This window comes from Camelus ferus, chromosome 8 (genome assembly GCF_009834535.1).
Source record: "Camelus ferus isolate YT-003-E chromosome 8, BCGSAC_Cfer_1.0, whole genome shotgun sequence".
NCBI classification, from domain to species: domain Eukaryota; kingdom Metazoa; phylum Chordata; class Mammalia; order Artiodactyla; family Camelidae; genus Camelus; species Camelus ferus.
In genome coordinates this window covers 37,282,005-37,296,368 of record NC_045703.1, presented here as the reverse complement: position 1 = coordinate 37,296,368, position 14,364 = coordinate 37,282,005, and the positions used below count along the sequence as shown (strand labels likewise).

At 35.4% G+C, this 14,364-nt stretch overlaps 1 protein-coding gene across 2 annotated transcripts in view; it reads left to right on the top strand.

Moving 5' to 3' along the window:
* The window catches only part of MAN1A1 (mannosidase alpha class 1A member 1), a 151,469-nt gene that overhangs the window by 87,068 nt on the left and 50,037 nt on the right, over positions 1-14,364 (top strand). The window lies entirely within an intron of this gene.

Sequence of the window (14,364 nt, the reverse complement as noted above, 5' to 3'; positions counted from 1 at the left end):
ATCTCCATTTTACTAATCAGGAACTTCACTCACAGAGAAATTAAATCATTTGCCTAACATCATAATGTATGCAAAGGGTAGAACTAGAGTATGTACTCAGACGTTTACGTGCACACTGATTCATAGGCATAAATTAAACGGTTTTCTTAAAGTTTTAGAAATGCCTAGAGGATGTACAGGGTTACTTGGCAGGATTAACGTACCTTTCTCCTTACTTATTTATTTTAGTGACAGTCTTTCCTAAAATTAATCATGAAAAATCATGAGATTAATTGATTGGCTAATAAATCAGGTAAATGTCATGCTTCGTTTTCATCTTGTTTATATATCTATACCTTGAAATCACTCTGTACCTGTCTATAATTGTATGTATGTAGATGTCTCCATGTATGTGTATGTGTGTATGTTTGGGGCAGGGGTGGGGGTGCTGAGGAAGTAAGATGGGGAGAGTCCACACCCTGGGCATGTTAAATCAAGGTAGTTCTCCATTGTGTGATGTGATAGCTCAGGATCCATTTTTCTCTTTGAGGGCCTCTGGCTCTCTGTCAGCATGGAGACTGTGGCACATGCTGCAGGGACTCAAGGCTGGAGCAGGTGTATAAGCTTGGTGTGAAGGCAGCATCGTGTTGGGAGATTTGTGAGTTTTTTATTTGGCTCATTTAGATCACCTATATTACTTTCATATCTTCAGATTTTGTATTTATAGATAGTATTGTGACCTAGAAACTACTCTGTTACTTGAAATGAGATCTAGTTATGAAAGCCCTGTGCACACTTAACACACATTTTTCCTACCTGCCCTCTGAGAAGAATGATATGGCCCTAAGAGTACACTGAGTTTACCGGTTTTGTAGAGACCTGGTTCTAGGTGTTTTATAGCTATCCTGGGTTTGCCTTTAGAGCAATCATTTCAACTCTCCAGGCTTATTTGTAAACTGGAAGTTAGGCTAACTTAACTAGTTTTTTTTTCTGTGAACTTTTTCAGGTTCATAGCCCACTTTGAAATTCTAATGAAACATGGCCCTCTTCTCATAAATGCATATTCCTGAATACACATATTTTCGCTCCATTCCCAAAAGCTAACAGTACCATAGGAGACCACCTAGGACCTAAGGACCCCAGGTTTAAAATACTGGAGTGAATGATCACTCCAAACTTCTGCTTAAGATACTGTGGAGCTAGTTCCTTATTGCTTCCTGGGAGGTGATGGAATTAGATAAAAGCTTCCTAAAACTAATACAAGTGTGGTCCTACGTCTTTGCAAAAGTTCAATTATTGTAAGGTGCTGATATCATTTAATTAGTTCTAGCCTCTCTTGAAATAAGCATAAGAAATTGGATTATTTTAAAGCATACTTAAGTTTACTCAGTGTTTATTTTTTATAGCCAAGGGGATTTTTTTCTTAGTTAAATCTATCTTCTGTATACAGTGGAGATATTTTTCAGCACATATAGGAATACTACTAAAAACTACTCAGTACTGAATCCTCTATTATCTTTTTTATCTGTATCTCTTGAAAATTCATTAACTGGGACTTTCAGCTTTTTCACAAGACCTTATTTTGAGTCTACAGTATTTTACATTAGAATTTTTGTTTAATTTCAAAGTTTACAGGAAAACTATTTTGGGTCAAAAAATAATGTGCCATTTTATTTGTGTATTTTCTGATGTCTTCAAGTTAAAGTAGAGGAAATTAGGTGACCATTTTACAACTGATAGGAACATCTAATTTCTTCTTGGCAACTTGTATGAATTTTTAATTATATATTTTATTCACTCTCAGCCCCATTTACCAAGTAGCAATGACTTACCCAAATTCATGCAATAAGCCTTGGCAAAATTAATAGTAATATCAATCCACTAAAATTCCTCCTATTCCTTGGCCCAGTCAAGTACGTTCATAGAATCCTCTCTCCTTCCAGCTGTGAAGCTGATTTATCATCTTGAAGAACTTTCTCTAGGGGACAAAAACAGCATTTCATATTTATCTGCAGTAATTACATTTCAGGATGTGCTGTTGATGTCAACCTGTACATACATGTTGTTTTCTCCAAATCTCTGTGTTTTCACATTTTGGGCCAGGGTACAAGGGACAACTGGCATGGAACGTATTTTCTTTTTTTTTTGCAGGCTGTCACTAGTACAAGTTTCAAAGGAGAAGGGGGAAAGTATGTCTGGCAAAATTATATTTTCTTAATTACCTTCTCAGAATAAGGGACTATCTATAGAAGGATGCCCAAGAGAAAAATGCTAAAGGATGCTTTTTAGAATAGCTACGTGTCACTGTTTGCTGGCTTTGAAACTCTTGGCAATAATAACGATGGGAGAAGCACAATATGCTGTCTGTAATATCATAATTCTGTTCTTCCCTCTCAATTTTGAAAATAGTTATAGAGGCTACTCTTTGCCAACACCTACAAGTTAACAAAAATGTGAACTTATTTATATTATCTGTTCACATCCTTCTAGTATTCAAGTTATTGCCAAAAGATAATTGGTTTCTTTACCTATCCTTTGTAAGAAATAAACATTTATTTTAGTCCTTGCTGTGATGAAAGTTCTATGCTAGGTCCTGGGTAGATTTTCTGCTTCTCTTCACTTTATTTAAAAAGATAACAGAATTGGTCTTTCTCTCAAGGTATTCATATTCATAACTTTGTTTAGTAAAGGAGAATACATATTTTATGTGTTACATAATACACTCAATTAATTGTATGATTGACAAATGTAAGACAGTATGTGCCAAGGAGAGATAGTAAGGACTCACCAGCTTGAATTTAAAGAAGCAGTATTTTGAATCAGGGAGGTTTATGTGTTTGGAGACCAAACACCAATAAGCCAAATTACATTTCAGTATTTTTGCAAACTGAGAATTGCAGAGAACCTAAATAATTTACTCATATCCTATATTAGAAAGTCTGTCCCAAAATCTGTTCAGAAAAAAATGTTGCAATTATCTCTCCTGCTACATCTATAATAAATTCTCAACTCAAGAGCTGCTATATTAAGTTGTAAATTAATTGAAATTATGATTTAAGACTGAGTGGTAATTTGATTGAACAGACACCTAGGTGCTATACACAGTACCCGATTAGACCAACATGCTTGCTTCACCGGTACAACGGTAAAATGAAGATGCGTGAGTACATGACACCTCTGCTAAAAGGAAAGCGTTGCCTTTTTAACAGATTAGATTTTGGTAGAACTCAGTTGCCCTGATGTGAAAATGTCAAAATTTGATGTCTGATCCTGTTACTACTATTAGCAGGAGACCCTATGCATTTTTTTTTTTCTCCAACCTGAAGAAGAAAGATCACCTTTGTGGCTTGTAAAATCAAGCAATTCACCATTTCCATATTTTTAGGTATAATTTAAACCGAAGTAGAATACATTTCTTAATTTGAGGTTTTCTAAAGTATGTTCTTAATTTAAAATAATAAGGTTAATATTCCCATTATTCATTTCTATTGCAGGGCACATAGTCTGGGCATTCCTAACAATTATTTTACCTTTATTATGAGTTAGTTTTAACTGCTTGGTGTCTTATTGCTTGTTTCTCTTTGTGGGCTTCTCTGAGCTGACACTTGCCTGGTGGCTGTATTAGTTTAGTGAAACTGTCTACAGGGTGTGCTTTTATTGTGCACATCAAGGAATGTGCTGGGAAATGACTGATCTCTGTTCCAGCTCTCATTAGTAAGCAAGGAGATGACTGAGCCACAGCTCCCTCACCTGTTTTCACTTCCTGCTTTGTAAAGCTTTATTTACCGACTACTATAATTGTCCAACACAAATGCATACTATGTCATTAGTTACATTGCAGTTTGTATTATTATAATTAAATTGCAAATTGCTTTACTTTAACTGAAATGGGGCCTTAATTAAGAATAGTACATAGCTTAATGTTTTCTAATAGTGAAAGATTATCCTATATGAAGCATGTAGTATATATATTGTAACAAACTCCTTTTTTGGGTTTCTTAATACTTTTGTATTGAATAGTTAGTTTTAATAGACACAAACTATGAAAAACAGTCTAATTAGGGTAAATATTTTCCATGTATTTCCCTGTGTTTTACTTGACAGTTGAAATATAAACTTCTGCATAATTAAATTTGCTAACCATTTTTTAAAGTATCCGGTTTCAGACTTGAAACACATGTATTACGTTTTAAAATGAAGCAGAATATAATTCCGTACTTTAAAATCATAAGAATATTAAAAATATCAAGAAACAAATTTTCTGATATGAAGAGATCAAACTTACTTAATGATTTGCTAATATTCTAAGAAGCAAAATAGTACTTAGTTATCCTAAAAGTGTTCTGTAGCAGTTATGTAGCCCAGGTATAAAATCAGAGCTGCATCTTATAGTTAGTCTTTTATTTATATGTTTTGTGGATCTGTTAAGAATTCAAGGATAAGTTCTACCAGAAAAGTAAAGAAGCAGTTACAGACTTTCCAGGTATTTTAAGTTAACCTGCTTTATGCTTTTATTTTGTTCTGATTGGATGTTTTATTATTTCCCTCTTTCGCCTATTTTAATTCATTTGGCCCTTTATAGTCTTCTGGAAATAATTATAACCATACTTTGAGGTTTTAATACTGACATGCACAAAGTTACTAATATCAGACATCAGAATGTTATTAACATAGTTAAAGAATGCTATTAACATTGTCAGTATAGCTCTTAGCTTTGGATGATTCACTTAATTGAGTTTGTCTTCTTCTCCTAAGTAAAACTAAAATGACAACAATGATAGTGTCTCTCCTGATGATCTCATAAGGCATTTTTGTGGAAATCTAACGAACTAATATGTAAAAGAAGATTACTCATTGCTATGAAATAAATGTAAATTGGAATGATTATTAATTTATCATCTTGTTCTCAATTTTCATTCTAAAATAGCCTATGTATGTGTCACATATATATAAATATATAGATAAAATGATAAAATAGTATATAACTAAAACTGACTTGGTTCTGATGCCTTTTTATAGTAGTCTTCAGGTTTTTAAGCTATTCAGTGCCCCAAACATATTCTCAAACTCGAGTCCCACTTTTCTAGGTCAGGAAGGGAGACGGTACTGGTAGAACCAGCTAGGGGTGTGGAGAGTACAGCTTCCTGCAGTCCATGTAAGATTGTGGTAGCTCCATGCTCAAACTTTTATTATTTTTAAAATTATTTTGGAATCAGCCTATAGGGTCAAAATTCAGATTCCTCTCTCAAATTATATTTATTGGTGAATGATCTCTTCTAGAAATAAGAATTGTTCAATTCATGAGCTTTAAGAAGAGTGTGAGGCAATAAAATGTAATGTTATTTTCACAAGTCCGCATTTTAGCTAGTGCTTAATTAATATGGCACAAACCTAGTCTATAAAAAGGTATGTGTATTCTTCCCATAAACATCCACAGGGCCCTACGTTCTAATTCCTCGGCTGTCCTACTGCTATTAAGGGTCTGACTGCTGTGGCTATTTTCTACCAGTGATTCTCAACCTTCCCAGGGCTTTAGAATAACTAGGCCGTGGTTTCAGTTTTTCTGTTTGTTTGTTTTTTTGTTTTTTTGTTTTTTGTTTTTTGTTTTAATATCATCGCCGCCTCTCTACCCTCCAGTCTGTTTCAGTTGGCTTGAAGTAAGATCCTGGCATTTTTTAAGCCTCTTCAGCCATTCCAATATTCATCTAGGATTGAGAATCACTGCTCTAAGTCTAATATTTTTATCCTAAGGATAGCTTCATTTCTCTTCTCAGTGACCTTTGAAAACTTTTCCCTCCATGTTGATGGTCAATTTAATTATTGAAATATAGAATATTAGACAATTGGTTTGAAAATACCCAGCTGTAAGAAAACCGTGGTTCTCAACCTTTAGAGTAAGTAAGAATTGCCTAGAGGGCTTGTTAAAAACACATTGCTGGGCCCCATCCACCAAGTTTCTGATTGGGCAGGTTTTTAGTCAGGCTTGATAATTTGCATTTTACCAGATCTCAGCAGATGCAGAGGCTGATTGTTGCTTCTGGTCCCAGGACCACACTTTGAGAACCATTGTAATATAAGAAACGATTGAGACATCTGAGCTTTTGGGGTTCTTTAATCTCAGAGCTGCTCAGTGAGGCAGGCAATTCTAAACATCCATGGCATAGAGGTAGGGGTCTGGCGGGGGGCGGGAGGGGGGCGCTGTTTCTATGATTGATTTATTTTTGTTAATAATTACACAACATTTTCACTTATCCCTAAGCAGTTTGTTGGGTCTTCTCAAAGGCAGCTAATTCCAGATACTAATTACCCCAAAAGAATTTATATGTCCTTTTTTCCCTTGCAATATATAAATTTTTTAATCCAGTAAGACTAGAAAGCAAAGTGTGGGCCATTTTAGCATAGAAGGAGGGGAAAAAAGGCATTTTTAATTAAGGGCTTCAGGGTAACTATTAAAAAGAAGAGCCATTTCCTTGAAGCCATTCTTGTTGCTTCAGGCAAAGCGACTTTATTCAAAGCAGCTGGTGACCTGTCCTTATACCTGAGGGCATTCCAGGGCCCAGGAAAAGAGGCTGAGACTATCCTTCCACCAAAGAAAGAGGGAACCTAGGCTTCTTCTGAATCATTTAATCCTCTCACCAAGCTTCAGATCTCTTACGTGCATGCTAGGCACTCAGTAGCTTGACCAAATTAGAGGCATTTATTTATTGCAAATGGACAGTAAGGATGGCAACGCTTAATTTAAATGTACTTTGTGTGCAGCCTCCTTTGTTGAGATGCAAGGGACAAGCGATTCTGAGCAAAGGATGCTTTGCTGTCTCTTTGTCATGCACTGTGAGGCAGTAATTTGGAGAGCCTAAGGGTAGATGAACTCTTTGTTCCCTTTCTTCCCACTCCTCTGGTCATAATTGAAACTAATGTCCAGGTAAATGGGCTTTTCGATGTCTTTCCTTCCCTGCAGGAAGAAGCAGGCCTAATCTGTCTCTGAACACAGGCTCTAACAGTCCTCATTACTTCTCCACACCACCCACCTTCTTTCTCCACGATTCCTCACCTGCCACAGACCACTTCTGCTGTGCTTCCAGAAAGGCAGTGGCAGAAAATTGACATGTGAATGGAGTAGACTGGCTGACCTTTTACCCAACCATGAATTAGATATTGAAAAAATATTTTTTGTATATTTTCGTAAGGTTCTGCATTTAAGGCTCAATTACAGCAAATGAGTAATTCAAGTGCAGAAATACATTAAAGGTGATATGTAGGCAATTTAGAAACACTCTATCCCAAGAGGATTGCTTAAAGCCCTTAAACAACGACCTGTAGTATGTGGAAATTCTGTTAGGGTACCTTCCTCACTCTTCAGTTTTGGGCAAGATAGATCCTTGGTACGAAACCCACGGGATTGGATTGTTAGATATGACCGTGACTTTCCCCACAGCAGCCCCACTGTTTGAGTGGTTAACTCACCGGGGAGTTTTTGTTTAAGAACAATTACAGTTATTTGAATACAGCAAACTCAAAGTGGCTTTCATCTCAAGATTTTCAAATGCTCAAAACTCGTAGTGTTTTACCTATTCAGCTTTGTTCACTGTGTTCACACATTTGGTAGCAAATCAACCTGGGCAATTGGAAACGTATTCTGTGTACAGAAATTAGATTAGGAACAAATCAGAACACATAATTCATACAACGCCCTCACAGGTCAGCAGTGAAATAATCTTTTCAAGTAGTTACAATCCCAGGATTTTAATGAAGCAGCAATCAGTTTACCTGTGATGACTCTAAAGATCAGGCTCATGTTGTTAGTATGGTGCAGACCTTTCAAATACCTAGTAAAGTTTAGTTTAAAAGTTATGAAATCATTTGAACAGGTGTTTGAAAATCAGCCTAGGTCTCAAGACACTTTGTCAGCCCTTATAATTGTTAATCATTGTAAATGTTCAGCTAACTCCATTGAATCTTTGAGTGGGAATTGGAAGGTCAATATAAAATATTTATGCTACAGCCAATAATTTTTAAAAGCCTCACAATCTCCGTGGGTCCATTAACCACTCCGTGTTTCCTGCCTATGCAGTAATAGCTGTAGCTGATCTGTACTGAAAACTGGGATGAACAATAATTGATTGCAGTCTCTTTTATTAACTAGAAAAAGAAAAGTGATGGAGCAATAGTAAGAATTAATTATAATTTACTAATCTGGAAATTAATGTGCAGCTGGGCATGAGTACAGGCAGTGCAATTTGGTGATTTAGCAATCATGACAAATTATCTTTATCTGTAAGGTGGAAAGGGTTGCTAGCTTTCCATTATTTGATTTTTAGTAGCAGACCCAGTTTCAGGAAGACTTTATATGAATGCTCACGTTGCCCTTTTATCCTGGAACTGTCAATGGGAGTCTAGCATTATTAATTAAATCTCACTTTCCCTCTTTGTCATGTCATACTACGGTTTTTATGGAACATTTGTACAAAACAGTGATTACTGGTAATTGACCTGCATATGTTGAATAATCTTAAGATGCTACTGAGAGTTTAATGTACCTTGTAAATCGAGAGGCTTCCAATTAAGTCGAGTTCTTAAGATAATCACTTTCAAAACTAATCAAGTAATAGGATATTAGTAAAGCTCTTATTGACTTAATTGTGACAAATTAATAAACAGACCCAGTGCAATTACTATAATGGCTTTATCAGTGAGCAGTTTTCCAAAATTTAAGCATAAATCTATTCTACTCTCTAGAAGTACAATAAAAGTTGGATAAGCTGTTTTAAGGTAGATATTACTTCTAATAGTTGTGTGCGAGTACATTGTACAAAGAGCATGGACTTTTTGTGTGTTTCTTTTTTAAAAAATATGATTACATTATTTCAAAGGTCAGTGAATCTACTTGCCAATCCCTTAAAGCATAAGATTTTATAAATGATCTTTTATACACCTTGGACGAAACTCTTACACACTCTCGTGTTCTCTCATCTCCGTTTTCTATGCCTGTGCCCTTGGGCTGTTGCCCTCTTCCCTCAGAGAGCTCCAGAATGCCCTGTCCCACTCTCTCTGCCCCAAACTGCTGTCAGCATAGTGATTTTTTATACCTGGTTGGCACTCTGCAAATGGACTTTGGAAAATAAATGAATTATGTATTATAGATTTGCCATAATTTTTTAATATCTGACAGTGCCAATTGCTGTAACTTTGCCAATTGTGAGTGTTTAAGAAAAAGGCAGCAGAAAGAACAGGAATACAATCCTGCTTCCACTACCTTAAGAATCGTGTGACAACTGTATATATATTTCTCAAAACACATCAAACTATGTGTTTAAGATGCTGTGTTGTACTGAATATAAGTATAATTCTATTAAAAACAATGTGGTCACATATCTTCTTTCTCTAGGTCTTGGTTTTCTCATTTGTTAAAGTGGGATTAATAAATAGTATCCATTTTACAGGGACAATGTTCATGACAGGCCCTAGAAATTCGAGAAGTCGCGGGTTTTTTAGACCCAAAAGAGTGGATCACTGTGAAATTTCAGGATCCTGACATCATTATGGTATCCATCCATATCACCTGTGTTTAAGTTGGGACTCAAGAATGGATTTTCAAGTAAAGAACTGTGTGTGTGATTTGTGCGTCTGTGTGTATAATATGTATGCACACATCCGTAATTCTAACAAGCCTCCCATGTGTTCAGTTTATAACTCATAATCTTCCTGAAACAGGGAAGCATTATAGAGTCCTCATAGTAATTGTCAGCATCTGAGACAGCAAAGGATCGTACACAATGAAACTGCCCAGCTGAAGAAGGGTTATTTTTAAATTATTGGAATACCCTAAAATAAGAACGAAAATTGTGGCAGTTTCCTTCGTTGTGAGGTATAGAAATTGTGGTTCCTGAATTTAACTGGAAAAATTAATGTTAACACTGTATAAGTGCATTACTTTTAGCCATTTATTTACATGCAATTACTTTAACTAGTTGTATGATAGAATTTGTGCTGCACAATTGTATCAGGATCATAAGCTTTTGGTTGTTAAGCCTTTTTGCTCTCTTACCAGTAATATATTTTGGAGCATTCACCCCAGAACATGTATTTTTATTTATAAATTATATAATACATGTGCCACTGTATTAATATGTTACATTCATTTTAAAACACTCAAAAATTAGAATTGTAGAAGGACAAGGTATAGATGAGGAAATAAAATATCTTACTAAGAGTCAATGAATGATATTTTTAGTGAGAGCAGTGTGAATTTTTTTTTTTTTTTTGGTTTCAATTTAATGCTTGTGAGACATTAATTCAAAGATCTTGTTCTGTGTTTATTTCAAAACTTGGATTTGTCCAGGTGAGCAAATTAAAAAGTTGTGTTGATGAGAGAAGTGTGGTATTGGCTAATCTCCCTAAAATATGATGCTTGTTTTTGTTTTGTTTTTCTTTTTTAATGCTTGTTTTAAATCCTATCCTTTAATTATGCAAAGAATATTCTTGTAATTCTGCTGGAAAACTTCAGCCTTTCCTGATATCATCATTTGTTCTTGCAAACTAATAGAAAATTAGAAAAACCTCTGGAACTCTAACTTTGGGAGATTTAAAAGCAGGATAGAAAATTCCATTCCATTTGATACAAATATGAGTTTTAAAGGTGAATCACATTAATATGTATTTTCATATACATCCAATTTCAAAATGATCTTTCCTTAGAAGGAGTTTCTTTCAAGTTCATATTTTTTATTCATGTTAAATTGTTACCTTTATCTTCAGGTGATAGATGAAGCATGTTTTCTGTTTCTTTTCTTCTTCCTTTTTTTTTTTTTTTTTTTAATTATCTGGTAGGTAGCATAATCCTGACAACTACTTGTACCAGAAAATATCAGCACATAGGGACACATTTCTTTTGTGAAATATCAACTCTTGGTTAAATGCTTTGCCTCAAGACAATCAGAAAATCTATTTAGTGCAGAATATTTGCATGGTCACTCTCCATCTCTTTACAAAGTGTTGTAATACTGTAACTGCTCTACTGTGTAGAGGTCCTGGACTTCAAAATTAACTGCATCAGTGACCTTCTGTAGCTCTGAAACCCCAATACATCCAGAGTTGCTGAGAGCTGTAGAACAAGTAGTGGTCCCACTGCAGGCCTCTGCTCATTGTGTAGCCTCTGCAGGAACCTCTGGGTATCTTTTATATAATCACCAAGGGAAGAGAGCAGTATATATCTGAATATTTAATTTAATAAAGCTTTTTTTCTTTTAGATAAAAAATTTAGAAATAGCAGCTTTGATAGTTTCTTCCTGCACTCTAATTAAGAGTCTTGCATTCTGCTTCAGAGGCTGCTGCCATAAACAATAAATGTCTAAGTGTCGTTTGCCTTTATCAAGCCCATACCAATGTCTTATCATTTGGCAGTTTATAATGGGCATATTGTCTCATTAGATTAAGTGGACTTTCATCCTGTTTAGATTACTCTAGAGAATATTTTTTAAATTGGTTTCAAGGGAAGTTCTAAATTACTTTTAACCAGATCTAAATATTACAAGACTAAATAATCTTGTGGTATTAATTTTCTCCACTTTAAAGTGGGCCAACTATGAAAGTGTGCCTGAAAAAGTTGTTAATTAGATCAAGAGCTTTTCTTAGGTGAGTTATTGGTTTTAATATGAAATAGGTCAGAAAGTGCTTAAAGACATTAATCTTTAATATTGATTGGGTAAGCAATAAAATGGCTGAGCGTGTCAGTCTATACTGGAAGAGTGATATTTTAAAATGAACAATGTATTTTGTGCTAGGATCCAAAATATTTGCTAGATTCAAAGGACTTCAAATTACAGAATCTGCTAATTTGAGTTTCTGAATCTTATGGCCAAGAGAATGGTGATTTCATGTTTGTATTTTAAAAAGATGTTTCAAAACTAGAATTTATAGATCTTTAAGAATAATAAACTTGCTTTTCAAGTTTCTCTAAAGACAGTAAAGCCTAGGGTTTCTTTTCAAACGAAAGGTGCTACAAAATACATTTATTAGTATGTTGATCCTAAAGGAAAAGATGTAAAGGGGAGGAGATGGGGAGATGGGAAGCAGGAGGAATTATGAGTGTCCAAGCTACAGGCAGCTGGACAGCTAATGTTAATACCTTCTGCTTCTGCAACTCTGACAAAGGAGTTCCAAATATATGAATATATTAAAACTTGTATTAGTTTGATTTAATCTAGTCAGACACAGACATAAATATACAATTCTGTAATTCACATTCCCTTTTGAAATATTTTGGAACTGTTGGAACTAAAAGAAATAATTTTATGCTTTTAAATTTTCTGTTACCTGGCAGAAAGACAGGGAAGAGAAAACTGTCCTAATATTTTCTTGCCATGGTAGGCTGTCACCATGTTTATCTGTTTTTACTATATTGATCATTCAGCACTCCCAGGTTATTAAGTGTTTTAGATGGGCTTGGTTGAATTTCGCATACCTCCAGAATGAAATTTCACCAGTACCTTGCGGTTAGATATATACGTTTTGTTAAGCCCACTTTCACTATTTAAAGGTAAAAATAAATGTAAACAAATAGAATCTCCTTTCTAAAAAGTTAAAAATAGAAAATTAGGTGGCAAGCATCTTTCTTACCTGGATGCAAGAACTAAGATTATGTCAATCTTCCTTTCCTCTTCTCTTTTAGGATAAAGAACCTGAATTCTTTTCAACCTCTTTTGTTAGAGCCAGTTTTTCTTCTTTCCTGCCATCTTAGTGACTCCTCTACTTCTGTACTTTCTCCCCATCTTTGTGATAGTGTCAAAATGATCAAAATTTGAAACTGTATTCAATAAGAATCTAAGTGACACAGGAAGAGTGAGAGCATTTTTCTACTGTTCAGTCTCTTCCTACTTCCTTTAGACAGTGGCCAGGCCCTCGGTGCAGTGAGGAAGGACTTTGCATCCTCTTCTCCACCTGTCCTGACTCTTCAAGACACCAGTCCTTCTCTCTTCATCTTTCATACGACCTACTCATCAACACCTCGTCCTCCCCACTCTGTAGAGATGTTAAAGTATTCTCCTATGACCCTTCTCTACATAGAAACATCTGGTTATTCCACTATTAAGTCCTAAATTTATGGCAGTCACCATCCCTTAACCCAAATCTCTAGCCCAGTCCTTACTGAAGACTGTAATCCCTATATCCTTCTTAGTACCAGGCAGCTCCTAAACTTAACTGGTCGAAAGTCACCTGCATTATTTTAATCCCCAAACTAGTTTCCCTTCCAGACTGACCTTTGTTACATCAGTAACCACAGTTCAAACATCCCAAGGACATACTGAAATAAATTCCCTGATGGCTAGTCTGTCATCAGATCCACTTCATTCCCATTATATTTTTGACATCTCTCACAGCCGCACTTCTTTCCCATTCTCATTTCATCACCTAGTTCTAGCCCCTGTCAGTTCAGTTCTGGGCTGCAGCAATAGCTTTGGAAATCGTTGCCAGTTCCTCTTCCCTCCAACTCAGCTGCACACATGTATCTATCACAGCTAGTCATCTTCTCAAAACACATTATCCTTCTGCTCTCCACACTTTTCTCCTCTTATACAAGAATCTTTAATAGTTATCCAAAAGCTGGCAGGCTTTTCTTCAAACATGCACTGTGCTCTCAAACCCCCATGTTCGTGCATATTCGGTCCCTTTGCCTGGAAAGATCCCTTCACTGCCAACAAAACTGCCATTTTTAAGGATCCACTTGTGTCACCTAACCTGTGAGAGGTTTATTCAGTTACTTTCTGTCTACCTTGTCCTTTCCCCACCCTGGACAAGTTTAATCATCTTCCTTTGTTTGTTCTAACATTTTGTTTACTTCTACAAATATAAACTATACCACTGAGTTGCAGGATCTCCAAAAGTTCTCCATAAGGATATGCTGAATTCATGGAGATGAAAGTTCGTGAGTGAACTAAGAAGTAATGTGATCATTTATTTTTTCCCCTATAACAAAAAAAAATGATGCATTGAGGTATGATTAGCAAAAGTATCTTTTTGGTTCACTCTGTTGTATAAATATGGTATTAATTATGTAGTGAAATAATATAGGCATCTTTTCATAAAGTGGTGTTTCATCATTTGCTGTTTTTTTTTCTGTTTTACGTAACTAGAGAAGAGACTGAGGTTCCCCTATCATCTAAATCTAAATATTAAACTGGTGCACCAAGTCCAGTGATTTGTCTTAATAACATTTAGATTATCTTATTCTGACATAAGAAAATTAGACTTCCAAACATAGGAATCATAGGAGAGATTTAAATTAAATTATATCTGGATACTTTAAGAAGGATGGAAGAAGAATGTAATGGAAGACAATGTTTGGTTCAGATAGGCTGATTTGAAAAGTAGAGATACCACTTTGGGAAA